We start from the raw sequence: 15221 nt of genomic DNA on the forward strand, positions 1-15221 counted from the left end.
TTTTTTTTTTTTGTATTTTTAGTGGAGACGGGGTTTCCCCATGTTAGCCAGGATGGTCTTGATCTCCTGACCTCGTGAACTGCTCGCCTCGGCCTCCCAAAGTGCTGCGATTACAGGCGTGAGCCACCACACCCAGCCTACCTTGCTGTAGAATCTTTAGGCCTAATATAGTCTAACCAGAACAGCTATTTGGATGCTTGCCTAATCTTCAATAATGGTTTCCCTTTTATACATGACTGCAAAACTGACTCTCACCTAGGTTTGTGATGTTAGAAACTCCAGTTGTTTACTATTATTATTAAAGTGGGAAACAGGGAGTTCATTGATCAAATGGATTGATGTTTTGAGTACTTACTATACACCAGGGGCTCTTAAATTTTTACATAAACTTTCTGGATGGAGAGTGATAGAATCTCCATTGTTCACTTGCCACAAGCCACACCATTTGTAGCTAACATTTGAATGCTTACTATGAGCAAAGGCACTGTTCCAAGGGCATTACATGCACATCACTCATATTTCTCATTTAATCTTTATAACAACTCCTTAAAATACTGTTAATATTCTTGTTCCCTAATTTGTCAATAAGAAAACTGAAATTTAGAGATTATACAATTTGCCCAGCACTATTGGAAAGCTGGGACTTTGAACCCTGGCTGATTTGACTCCAAAGTCTGCACTCTATTCCAATAGACTGCCAGTGCCTCCAGAATTAATTAGCATTAATCTTTTCTGTTGTTTATGATCTAAGTATGGCTGTCCATGGCAGGGAGTCAATGAGGGAGGCATTAATGGGGAATCACTGGACCACTTCTGAGAGATGTGGTACCCTCCCTCACAAACAGGTCTCCTGTGGTGAAATCAGGTTGGAAGGATAAGAGAGGCTGAAGAAGGTGGAGGTGGTGTGGTTGGGCCTGTTTAGGAACTGATTACATCTGAGCCTGTGGCCCTTTTTCCTGCCAGCTGACTCAGAGCTGGCAGATGGGCCAAAGTCCAGGCAGGTTGATTTCATGGGCTGTATACTTCAAAGGATCTGATTCCTGGTGCTACTAAGCACATTGCTTTTCGGAAGGCACAGTCTTGTGGGGGAGGGAACAGGATGGTCTCTATGAGGTGTTTGTGAAAGCCCTAGGCAATGTTTGCTCTAATACAAATATATACAGCTTGTTTTGAGTTTGGCAATAAAACACAGAGCCAGCCCTAAGCAGGGCTGAAAATTGAGTATTTAAACCTTAAGTATTCTGCAATACAACAACAGTTAAGTATATGGGTCCTGGAGTCAGATAGAACTGACTTCACCACTCAGCTGTAGATAAATTACTAGACCTCAGTTTTCTTGTTCGTGAAATGGGGATTTTAGTTATAGAGTACCTACTTCATATGGTTGTCATGAGGATTAAACAAAAACGTATACCACAGTACCTGAGATGTAGTAAACACTCTTGAAACATTAGTCATTATTCATTTTTTAAATTTTTCCTTCAAATACTTTCCTATCCAATAGTCATTATTCATTGGAAACTTCTATTTTATAAGAGGATCTCAGCACTTAAACAAAATAAATTGATTCATCATGTTTTTGCTTAACAGACATTCAAAAGGCATTTATTATTGTGTTGGGTAGACGGATGGAGAAAATAGCAATAATTTGTGTCGAACACCTAAAATGAGCCAAACTTTTTTTAAAATATTGTCTCATTTTATGTTCACAACAGCTCTATGAAGTATTTTCGTATGTTATAGATGAGATTATGGGCCAAGAGAGGATTAGCAACATGCCTAAGATCATATAGTCAGCACTGTCTAATTCTGAAGCCTATGAATAAGGTAGCATTTATCCCCACGGAACCATGGTATTCAGCAGGCAGGCAGACACATAAACAAGTACAGCTGGCCCATCTATCCTCAGGTTCTGCATCCATGGATTCAACCAAAAATGGATTAAAAATATTGGGGAAAAAACAAATAATAAAACAATTAAAAAATACAAATTTTAAAATATAGTATAACAACTACTTACATAGCTTTTACATTGTATTAGGTATTATAAGTAATGTAGAGATGATTTAAAGTATACAAGAGAGTCTGGACACAGTGGCTTATGCCTGTAATCCGAGCTTTTTGGGAGGCCAAGGTGGGTGGATCCCTTGAGCCCAGGAGTTTGAGACCAGCCTGAGCAACAAGACAAAACCCTGACTCTACACAAAATACAAAAATTAGCCAGGTGTGTTGGTGTGTGCCTGTGGTCCCAGCTACTTGGAAGAGTGAGGTGGGAGAATCACTTGAGCCTCAGAGATCGAGGCTGCGGTGAGCTGCAATCACGCCACTGCACTCCAGCCTGGGTGACAGAGTAAGACCCTGTCTCAAAAATAATAATAATAATAAAGTATACAAGAGGATGTCATATGTTATATGCAAATAGTATACTTTTTTTTTTTTTTGAGACAGTCTCTCGCTCTGCTGCCCAGGCTGGAGTAGAGTGGTGCTATCATACCTGACTGTAACCTCAAACTCTTTCCTGAACTTGAGTGATCCTCCTGCTTCAGCCTCCCAAGTAGCTGAGACTACAGGCATGTGCCATCAAATCCAGCTAATTTTTAATTTTTAATTTTTTTTTGTAGAGATGGGGTCTCACTGTGGTGCCCAGGCTGTTATGCCATTTCATATAAGGGACTTGAACATCTGCAGATTTTGGTACCTAAAAGTAGGAGAGGGGAGTCCTGGAACCAATTCCCCGCAGTTATGGAGGAAGTACTGTAACTACATTCAAAGTGCTGTTGTTGAGGTTTACACTAGGTGCTTGGGAGAACAGAACAGAATAGGTGAACTCTGGGCGTAAAGTGAAGGTAGTCCCCTTCACAGGAATAAATGCTAATAATGGGGCTTCAGGTGGGAATGAGGAAGGAAGCCTTTGCTGGTGGAGGAGTTAAGGGAGTTCTTTCTGGGTTTCCCTAAGTCACACTAGAAGAAAAGGGTTACAGGGAGGCATTTCTGGAATTCCTCAAGTCAATATGACAGCCTCTTAGATCCAGCATTACAATTGCAGCAAATTTTATAGCTGCAAACAAAGAAACTGTCTCCAGAGAGACAGATTATGTTGTTTACTTGAGACGAAATGGTGGGGGTTCTATATAAATGACATGTCTGCATCCAAATCATCTGTACCGTCTTGGGCTTTAGAACCAAACTTAATAGTAATAATAGCAACCAATTCTTAACTGCATGATCATTAGGTACTAATCACTGCTGTGTTCACGGGCTAGAACTCTTAACTGGAGAAAGGTGGAGATGCTTTGTCTAAATCAATAATCTCAAATTAAGTACACTTAATTTGAGCATATACCCCCAATATATGTATATTCCTTTATAAGTTATACACATCCATTATTGGGCTAATATAAAATATACATTATGAAATGTAGACAAAAATGTTGAAGGAATACAATGAAAATGAATAAACTTTTATCTCAGGGAAAATATATACTTAGGTCTCTGTATCTTGTTATTAAGTGGATACAAATTAATACTGTATTTCAAATATATTTTTTAATAGTTTTGGATGTTTTGAGTCAGCTGGTCAGATTTTTTTAGATAATCATTGTATTTAACTTCATAATGTGACTGATGAAGGGATCATACTAAGTAAAAGTGTCAGTTCTGCCATTTGAGAGTGGGGAATACTATGTATCATCTTCAATTCACAGGGTTTTCTTTTTCCCAGCAATTTTTTAAAACCAGTTATTCACTTTGTAAGATTTCATTTTGTTAAAGTTAGATTTTAAAAATCCATAAATCCCTTTTTGAACCACAATATGTCACTAATGCTCAAAGAAAGAAACTCCATTTGTATCTCATCTGATGTGAGCGTCAAATATAGAGACAATGTGGGGGTGCCAACCTCAATCCGTATGGATTAATAGGGCTTAATTTTCTCATGATAAACCTAAATAGAAGCTGTGAAAATTCTTACCACACTTCAGTGAATTGTCTTGTATACCTCTAGAGTGAGCACATTCCACTTTAGAGATCAGTAGTCTCAGCAACAAGACCTGTGGCCATAAAGTGGGAATAAACAATCCCATTTTTAGCAATGGTTGGCCCAGATTCACTTATGAGTGACAAATGAGAAAGGTACAACATGATATTCCAGGAAATCAGAAGAGCTAAGTGTATCTGAACCTTTGAAAGTATGGCCTGTCCATACAAAGGCAGAATCTACATTTGTCAAGTGCCTTCAAGAAACATTCCACCAAGATATGCACCTCCACAAAAGTAAGAAAAAGAGAAAAAAAAAGATTTTAAAATTTTATTTTATTTTATTTTTTGGAGATGGAGTCTCGCTCTGTCCCCCAGGTTGGAGTGCAGTGGTGTGATCTCGGCTCACTGCAAGCTCCGCCTCCCAGGTCTTCCAGGTTCACTCTATTCTCCTGCCTCAGCCTCCCGAGTAGCTGGGACTACAGGTGCCCACCACCATGCCTGGCTAATTTTTTTTATTTTATTTTATTTTTTATTTTTAGTAGAGATGGGGAATCAATGTGTTAGCCAGGATGATCTCGATCTCCTGACCTCGTGATCCACCCACCTCGGCCTCCCAAAGTGCTGGGATTACAGGCATGAGCCACCGCACCCGGCCTTTAAAATTTTATTTTTAAAAAATCACACACAAAAAAAATACATTCTAGTTTTTAAGAAAATTGACTTAGATTTAATCCCAGCTCTGCTATTTGCTAACCGTGCAATTTTGGGAAAGTAACCGCCTATTGGAGCCTGTTTCTCATCTCCCAAGTGAGAATGATTAATGTTATACCTACTTCACTGAGAAGAAGAGTGTATCATGGTCATATTGACCCCTCACTATGTGCATAGAGATGCTGAGCTAAACTCTTTACAAGTGTTTATTTAATCCTCAATATACTAGTGAGTAGAGGCTAAGCAGTTTACCAAAGCGTTTTCCTTTTCCTCCTGAGCACAAAGGACTATATTTCCTGGCCTCCTTTGCAGTTAGGTGCAGCCACATTACTGTGTTCTAGCCATTGAAATATGGAAAGAAATGATCAATACCACCTCCAGCCCTGACCCGTAAAACTTTCCTTTCCATTCTTCATGCTGTCATTCTTCCTTCATCTGCCGGAGGATTCAGCAGAACCATTAGGTGCACAAAGCTCTTCCCTCCTCCCACTACTTCCAACGTGCATTAAACTGTGATGTGAGCCAGAAATAAACTCTTATTGTGTTAAATCATTAAGATGTGAGAACTGTTTGTTGTAAGAGTTAGCGTACCCTGACTAATACAGCAAGGTTTGACAAGAACCCAGAAAAGGGAGAGATAAATTGTTTACAGTGTCTGCTAGATAATGGAAAATAAAACGGGCGATAAGCATGATTAACTTAAGGAAGATGAAGATTACCTTCATGAGATAACTTATGAGCAAGTGTCTGTAAAAGTCCTTTGGGTAAAGTGTGAAAAATGTCAAGAATCACAGATTTACACTCTGCTTTCCAAAGCTTTTTGCGACACCACTGGGGACTCTTCAATGAATGGAGACATGACCCCTTTAGCATTTCATGCTCTACAGCCTACTAAATCAGTTCAACACATTCCTCTGAGTTTAAAAAAAAAAAAAAAAAAGAATAACAAGTATGAATGCATTTTTTTACACTGCCTTGGGAATCCTTCCTCTACCTTAATAATATTTTCTGTTTATTCAGATCAAAGAGCTGAAGTGTGTTTAAGATTTTTTCCTCAAGTCGGCCTGAATGTAACCCATAGTTTCCTTTACTCTAACAAATTTTCAGGACATACAGTACTTAGCTGGAGCCATATTTTTAGCTTGACTCATTATATTCTTGTTATTTGGATTACCCTTGGTAAACTAAATGATCTCATGGCATATTTTTCAACTAGAATATATTACTATGTTTTTCTCTTTTTCATACTTACTTGCAAAATTGATTTCTATGGAATTGTCTGGATAGCTAATTAGGCTCTTGGTTCATATTTTTTGCTCAAATGCAGATGAATTATTTATTGTTGACTTTGATGAATCAGATCATCAACACAGCCTCTCTAGACTATCTGTTGCTATCATGCTTAACATGCTACTTCCCTCAATCCTATGACTTTTTTTTTTTTTTTTTTGAGACAGGGTTTCACTATGTTGCCCAGGCTGGTCTTGAACTCCTGGCCTTAAGCAATCCACTTGTCTTGGCCTCCAAAAGTGCTGGGATTAGAGGTGTTAGCCACCACCCACAGCCGCAATCCTATGCTTTGGAAACATTCAGGACCTGGGCAGTGAGTTTTGAAGACTTAATAAATATAAATGTTCATGGAAGCTATGAGGAGGTTGCAGTGAGCCAAGATAGTGCCACTGCACTCCAGCCTGGGCGACAGAGTGAGACTCCACCTCAACAACAACAACAAAACGTGTAATTTACACCTTAACTGATTAAAGGCATAAACACATAGGGTCATTTCAATAGATGCAGAAAAAAAATTGTTTGACATTTATTCATTAAGAGGACACAAGCTGACTTCATGTTTAGACAGACTTGACTTACAGGCCTGGCATAGCGACCAATTAGGTATACATGACTTTGGCAAGTTATTCAACCTCTTTGAAGTCACAAATACAATGGAGATGGTAAAACTCACTTTGCAAGGTAAATGAGATAATATAGACTGTTGTCACTTTTGAACCTGGGTACAAAGATCACAAATAAAATACTAGCAAACCAAATTCAAAGTATATATCATAACCAAGTATATCAGAAATACAAGTTTCGTTTAATATTTTTTAAAATGAAAAATATAATTTACAGCCGGGCACTGTGGCTCACGCCTGTAATCCCATCATTTTGAGAGGTCAAGGCGGGCAGATCACCTGGGGTCAGGAGTTGGAGACCAGCCTGGCCAACATGGCGAAACCCCATCTCTACTGAAAATATAAAAAATTAGCCGGGTGTGGTAGCGGGCTGGAACCCGGAGAGGAGGAGGATGCAGGGAGCCAAGACCGTGCCACTGCATTCCAGCCTGGGTGACAGAGCAAGACTCTGCCTCGAAAAAAAAAAAAAAAAAAGTAATTACACCTTAATTGATTGAAGGCATAAACACATAGGGTCATTTCAATAGATACAGAAAAAAAAATTGTTTGACATTTATTCATTAAAAATAAAACTCTTGGCAAATTGAGTGTAGATTTCTTAAACTGATAATGGGTATCTATAAAAATACGGCTAAAAAAGTAGAGCTTTTTTAATTGATAAAGAGTATCTCTTAAAAGTATATCATTATACTTAATAAAGAATGAAAATTTTCCTTTTGATACAAAACTTAGCCAGGCGTAGTGGTGCATGCCTGTAACCCCTGCTACTTGGGAGGCTGAGGCACAAGAATCGCTTGAACTCAAGAGGTGGAGGTTGCAGTGAGCTGAGATTGCGCCTCTTCACTCCAGTCTGGGTGACACAGCGAGACTCCATCTCAAAAAAAAAAAAAGAAAAAAAATCCTTTTGAGACCAAGAATAAGAGACTTCTTTATTTACCATTGTCCTGGAGGTCCTAGCCAGCTCAGTAAAACAAAATACATATAAATAAAAGGTATTAAGGATTGAAAGGGAAGAAACAAAATCTAAAAACAACTATATATAAATTATTAGACTTACTAGAAACTTAGAAAGTGTATTGAATACAAGGAAAATATGGAAAAATCAATTGCATTTTTATATACCAGCTATAAATAGTTTTTTAAAGTTTTAAAGAAAGACAATTTATCATAGCATTAAAAATATCAAGTACCTAGGACTCTAACAAAAGATGTACATATCTCTAGAGGGAAGACTAAAACTTTGTTCAGAGACATTAAAGAAGACGTAAGTCAATGGAGAAATATGCCATGTTCAGGCTCTGTCTCCTTCACCCTACTTTTTATTGCTCTGGACATGGTACCCTACCTGGAACCCAAGTCCTGCGCTTCAGAAAACTTCCTGCCTCCAGTTCTTCCACGTGGAGGATCAGTCAGCTACAAACAAATGTCAGTATAAGAAGGAAGAACTCGGTGACTCACTCATGTAATCCCAGCACTTTAGGAGGCTGAGGCGGGCGGATCACGAGGTCAGGAGATCGAGACCATCCTGGCTAATACGGTGAAACCCCGTCTCTACTAAAAATACAAAAATTAGCCGGGCGTGGTGGTGGGCGCCTGTAGTCCCAGCTACTCGGGAGGCTGAGGCAGGAGAATGGCGTGAACCCAGGAGCCGCGGAGCTTGCAGCGAGCCGAGATCGCGCCACTGCACTGCAGCCTGAGCGAGACTCCACCTCAAAAAAAGAAAAGGAAGAACTAAAAACTGTTCAGAAACAGCTCCTGATAGTCTCAGCACTGTTGTATCCAGTCCTGGACACAAGGTTACTTTTAGTAGCGGGGATGGCAAGGAACACTCTACTGGGGCTGCATGGTGGACCCTGATCTTAGAGAGTTCTCTAGACAGAAGAAGAATAGGCCGCATTTGTAGACTGGTTCACTCTATCCAAATCATATTATTTCTTTTGACCCTTAGTACAATCTTACGGGGAAAGAATTTGTATTATCTCCATTTCATATGCGAGAAAGCTAAGGCTCTTCAAGGTTAATGCCAGCCAGTATCCACAGTCACTCATGGAGCTAGGACTCAAACTAGGCTCTTTGATATAAAATTCAGTGCATTCTCATCTATAAAAGCAATATTTCTTTTTGAGAGAAGTCCTGTCCTACCACATTCACCAGGGAAAATACAATGTCTTATGGATTCCTGAATTTTGGATGACTGCACAAACCTTTTGCTGGTGCCTCTATTTTCAAACAATGAGTTTCTGTAAGAATTATATTTTTACATCTTAAGAAGGACAGGAAAGAAGAGAAAAAAGAGAGAAGAGACTTTACAGTATTTGTCTTACAAATTGGCAGTTGCTATTTTTAGACAAGCCAAAACCTCCCTTCTCTTACCTGTGAAACTGAGACAATAGATGTGCCTCTCTCTCAGGCTTTGGAGGATTAAATAAAGTAAAGAAAAAGAGAACTAGCCAGGCGCGGTGGCTCACGACTGTAATCCCGCACTTTGGGAGGCAGAGGCAGGAGGATTGCCTGAGCTCAGAAGTTCCAGACCAGCCTGGGCAACATGGTGAAACCTTGTCTCTACTAAAATACAAAAAATTAGCCGGGCGTGATGGTGCGCGCCTGTAGTCCCAGCTACTTGGGAGGCTGAGAAAAGAGAATTGCTTGAACCCAGGAGGCGAAGGTTGCAGTGAACCAAGATCACGTCACTGCACTCCAGCCTGGGCGACAGAACAAGACTCTGTCTCAAAAAAAAAAAAAAAAAGAGAGAGAGAGAATTAAATAAAATTTTTTAAAAAAGGGTTCACCACTGTGCTTAACCCATGGCATGTGTTCAATAAGTGCTAGCTATTGCTATTGACAACTACTACACCATCAGAAGATAACCCTGTGGGCTTTACAACAAGAGTGCTCCCCAAAGCAGGGCAGAGGAGACACAGCACCAGACTGACTATAGCCTTCTTTTGCCAGGTCTTTGTGCTGTTCTTGAAGAAACATCCCGTTCCTGGTGAACTGCAGTGGGCAGAAAGACCCCTAGGAACTAAGTGTTCTGACTCTCAGTACGTAATTCACAAGGAAAGTCACATTGTTTAAAATATCTTCTTTGTTCATTTGTTCATTCTTTCATTATTTTATTCAATAGACTCTTTTATTGAAGAGCCAGCTACGTTGCAGCCACTATGCTAGTATGGAAAGAAATATGTCACAAGATGGCATCGCAGAGGAAACTGTGGCAATCATCTTAGGCTTCATAGTATGGGGATTCTGGACTGTTCTTTGGGAGGAAGAGGGGGCAGAGTATCAGGTATGGTGGAAAAAGCACAAGATTTGGCATCAGAGAGATCAGGATTTCAAAGAGGGTGCTACTTACTTTCTGTGTGAACTTGAACAAATCCTTCACATCTCTAAACCTCCATTCTCTCATCTGTTAAAAGGGAATGACACACATACATTCTATGATGGGTTACTATAAAGATTCAGTGGGTTCATGTAAGTGAAATGCCTGGCCCCTAATGGATCCTCCTTCTCACAAAAGCAATATGGTGCTCTGCCTCTACAACTTCTGCACTCCACATTGCATTTTTTTTTTTTTTGAGACAGAGTTTCACTCCTTCCCAGGCTGGAGTGCAATGGTGCGATCTTGGCTCACCGTAACCTCCACCTCCTGGGTTCAAGCGATTCTCCTGCTTCAGCCTCCCAAGTAGCTAGGATTACAGGCATGCACCGCCACGCCTGGCTAATTTTGTGTTTTTAGTAGAGGTGGGGTTTCTCCATGTTGGTCAGGGTGGTCTCAAACTCCTGACCTCAGGCAATCTGCCCACTTGGCTTCCCAAAGCGCTGGAATTATAGGCGTGAGCCACCGCATCTGGCCTCCACATTGCATTTTTATCTTTTGTGTCTTCTTTTTCATTTTAAGCTTGACCTTGATTTGCTGTAAAATCTGCTCTTGTACACATAATAATAATAATAATAATAACAATAATAATAATGATAAATGGAGAAGTGGGTAGAATACACTGTGTACTTTGTCCCTAACTAGGAAGCCACCTTCCCACACAGCCATTATTGCTTCAGGCACACATTACAGAATTTCAAAGGCCAGCTGTCCTTAATTGTCCATAACCAGGCATTTCAGGCCATCTCTGATTAGTACATCAAACGCATCCATTTGGTGCAGGTGGACTATTTCCATATTTGCTCTTTATACCTTAGTAACTGGTCAGACTATTTAGAGGGAAAAAGAATCTTGCAAGGCAGTTCGCTCTAAAGGAATGCTGAATATTTCATTCTTGGGCTCTTGATGCATCAGAACAAATCCCCTTTGTCTTCTTCTGGATACAGAGTGATGGCACTGGTTCTTTATGTACATTCAAACCCTGCCGTAAGCACTGAGAAAGTTGTTTTGCTCATTTATTTACATATGCCTTTATTCATTCATTTAATAGCCATTTATTGAGCAACAACTATGTTCCAGGCCTGTGCTAGATCTTGGGGATATATCGGTGAGAAGGACTGGCAGACTTACATTCCACCAGGATAGGCAGACCAAAAAACATGTCATCAAATAAGTTAACAAGAAAATTGTGACAAGTACTATAAAGAAACTGTATCTGGATAGTGTAATTGGGCAGAGAGGGACACAAAGAGAGATGGGGTGGTCAGAGTGGACCTTTCTGAGGAGAGAATATTTAAACTGAGTCCTGAAGAATGAGAAGCCAGTTATGTGAAGAGCTAGGAAAGAGGTTTCTCAAAAAGGGAAAGGTTAAATGCAAGGCCTCTGAGTTGGAGAAGAGCTTGATAGGTTTAGAGAAACTAAAGGAGAGTAGAGAGTTTGGCAGGAGACAAGTTAAGGAGGGTTTTGTAAACTAGGACTATAGATTTTACTTTAAGTACGACTCATTATGCATTCAACAAACACTAATTGAGTGACTAATAGTGCCAGGCACTATTCTAGATGCTGGGCAAGGAGCAATAACAAAACATAACAATCTTTCCCTCTTGAAAGTTATATTCTAGTGGGGAAGATAGGAAATAAACAAAATAAATAAGTAAAATAGATAGTAATTTTAGATAGTGCTAAGGAGACTGTAACAAACCAAGGAAAGGAGTTAAGAAGTGTAGGACTGTAATTTTAGATAACAGTGGCCAGATAAATCTTCACTGAAAAACTTACATTTAAGTAAAGGTTTGAGGTGTCCATGTGCTGCCCAGGAGCAAAATCCTGGGTCACTTCAATATTTAAAGGTCAGGGAGAAGACCAGGAAAGGAGAATGACAAGGACCATTGGGAAAAGTAAAAGAAATATTAGGCACATGTCCTGAAAGCTGGAAAATATTTCAGGGAGAAGAGAAAGCAGCCATGTAAAATGCTGCAGATGGTAAATAAAGATGAGGACTGAAACATGATCATTTGTTTTTTATTTGTTTGTTTTTTGAGACAGAGTCTCACTCTGTCACCCAGGCTGGAGTGCAGTGGCACGATCTCAGCTCACTGCAACCTCCACCTACCAGGTTCAAGCAATTCTCTTGCCTCAGCTTCCCAGGTAGCTGGGATTACAGGCGTGTGCCACCACACCCAGCTAATTTTTGTATTTTTAGTAGAGACGGGGTTTTGACATGTTGGCCAGGCTGGTCTCCAACTCCTGACCTCAAGTGATTCGCTCACCTCAGCCTCCCAAACTGCTGGGATTACAGGAATGAGCCACAGTGCCCAGCCCAACACATGTTCATTTGATTTAGCTATGGGGAAGTTATCGATGGCCTTGAGAAGAGCAGTTTCACTGCTATAGTGGAGACGAAACCTGGGTAGGAATATGTTCAGGAGAGAGTTGGAGAAAAGAAACTGGAGATTCAGAGTGTAGACAACACTTTCAAGGAATTTGCTGTAAGGGTAAGGGATTTGAAATGGGTCACCAGCCACAGGAGAATTTAGATCAAAAGAGGTTTTTCTCCACTTTAAAAAAAATGTTCAAACGTACAGAAAAGTTGAAGAATAGTAGAATACTCATATACCCTTCATCTTATTGCAGCAATTGTTGACATTTTGCCAGATTTGCTTTCTCTCTAGAGAAAGGATTTTTAAAATCTTTTTCAAATTGCTAAGTGTAATGCATATACAGAAAAATTGACAAGACAAAAATATATAACTCAATAAATGATCAAAAACAAGCACACGTAACCACCACCAATATCAAGAAATGTGCTTTTGGGTTGGGGTTTTGTACATAGCCGAGCAGCTCCCTCGCAGTGATCTATTCAGTCAGCCCTCAACGCAAGGGTTTGTCAAAAAAAAAAAAAAAAAAAAAAAAGGTAGCATCCTCATAGTCCCCTTGTGCCCCCTCACTCCCATCAACACATAACCGCCATCCAGAATTTATGATAATAACTTCTTGCTTTTCTTTCTAATTTTACCACATAAGTTTCTAAACATGACAGTTTAATTTTTGCTTGCTTTTGAACTTCAAGAATCAAATCATTTATGTAGTAATATTATTTTACATTTGACTTCTTTAGCTTAATATGTTGTCGTTTATTGTTCCACTGTAGTGTTCTGTTGTAAAAATATGCCAGCTTTTATTTATTCATTCTACTATTTATAATGATGTTAGTTGTTTCCAGTTTTTTGCTCCTATGAATAATGCTGAGTGCTGCTATAAATATGTTTGTTTTTGTCTCCTGATGCACATATTCATGCATTCTTATCCAGTACATTCCTAGGAGTAGAATTGCTGGGTTGTAGGAATGTATATATTCAAATTCCATAGCTAATACAGAGAGTGTTCCGGATTGGTTATACCAGTTTACATTCCCATTAGCAATGTATGAGAGCTGTTGCTCCATGTCTTCACCAACAGTTGGGATTGTTTGTCCTCTTGAGTGGGTGCACAGTCGTATTTCATTGTTGTTTTAATTAACATTTCCCTGAATACTGACATTCATTGGCCATTTGGATATCTTCTTTTATAAAGTGCCTGTTCAAGACGTTTGCCCACTTATAAAATTAGATTTTTTAGACTTTTTCTTATGATTTGTAGCTGTTTTTCTTGTATACTAGGGATATGAGTCCTAGTAGATTATATGTGTTGCATATATCTTCTCTCACTCTGGTTTGCTTTTTCATTTTCCTAATGCTATCTCTTGATGAATAAAGCTCTTCATTTTCATGTAGTCAAGTTATCAGTCTTTTCCTGTATTGTGCTTTTTTGGGTTATGTTTAGGAACTTTTCATCGTCTCAAGGTGGATACACTCCTGTGTCATCTCCTATAAGGTGTGTTGTTCTATCCTTCATATTTAGGAATATAGTACACCTGGAGTTTTTGTATTGTCTTTTCTTTTTTAGCATTTGGATATCTAACGACCCAGCATCATTTATTGAAAAACTTTTTCCTACTGTTCTGAAGTGTCACTTTTGTCATAAATTAGATGTCCTATGGAAGTTCATTTCTGGGCTTAGTATTTTCTATCCTTGCAACATTACCATACTGATTTAATTGCTATAGCTTTATAAGTCTTGATATTCAATAGGACAATTACTCCTACCTTGTTCCTTTTCAAAAGTTTCTTTTCCATTCTGGGTCCTTTCCATGTTTCTATAAATTTGAGAATCACCTTATAGAGTCTTATAAACCAAGTCCTCTTGGGATTTGGATTGGAGTTGCATTGAATCTGTAGATAATTTGAGATGAAGCAGTATCTTTAGTGTCATTGGGTCTTCCAATCCATGAATATGGTATAGCCTCTCCTTTATTTAGTTGTTCTTCTTTTTTTCAGGTGGGTTGGGGGAGAAGGAGCCAATTCAATGTCTACTCTTTATTGGAAAGAAGAAACTTTACAGCGCATTTTGAGCAAATTAGTGCAGAGGCTCAGTGGGTCAACTGGTGGGGTACCAGATGGTAATGGATTTCACAGTTAGGGCATTGCTGGGTCTCACCTTTGTGCAGCCAAAAACTAGAGGACAGCACTGTTGTACTCTTCACAGATGCAGCCCACTATTCACTTGTTGGTGATGGAGGAGACTAAATTAGGGTCTTCTTTGGTGCCAGAAGCTTCCTTTCGGAGTAGTGTATTGTATGGGTCCAGTCCCTTTCATGCAGCCATTATGACCTACATCTCCAGTCCAGACACATCATCATCAGTAGGAGCACCACCTTCAGATGCCATGGAGCACATCAAGGCCACCCACTGGAACCATGGGCCCTCAGAGTCTGCAAGGCCAGCACTCCAACTCTGTGGCATAACCTTGAATCCATATGCTCGCGACAAGCAGCAGCACTTCTGGGAACAGGCTGCAGAGACAACTTGAGTTCTTCCTTAATTTCTCTCAATAAGGTTTATAGTTTTCTATATACAGGTTGTGTACTTTTTCTTTGTGTGAATTTATTCCTATTTGAAACTTCAGATGCTGTGGAAATTGTATCTTTTTAAAAAAATTTTCTAACTGTTTATTGTTGGTATGTAAAAATATAACTGATTTGCATATTGGTCCTTTATCCAGCAACCTTCTTAAATTCACTTTTTAATTCTAATAATTTATCTATAGATTCTTTTGGATTTTCTATGTATGTAACTATATCATTTGTAAATAACGCCAGTTTATTTCTTCCTCTTCCTCACTCTGACATTCTAAAATGTCTCCTC

Source organism: Symphalangus syndactylus, chromosome 6, assembly GCF_028878055.3.
Source record: "Symphalangus syndactylus isolate Jambi chromosome 6, NHGRI_mSymSyn1-v2.1_pri, whole genome shotgun sequence".
Lineage (NCBI taxonomy): Eukaryota > Metazoa > Chordata > Mammalia > Primates > Hylobatidae > Symphalangus > Symphalangus syndactylus.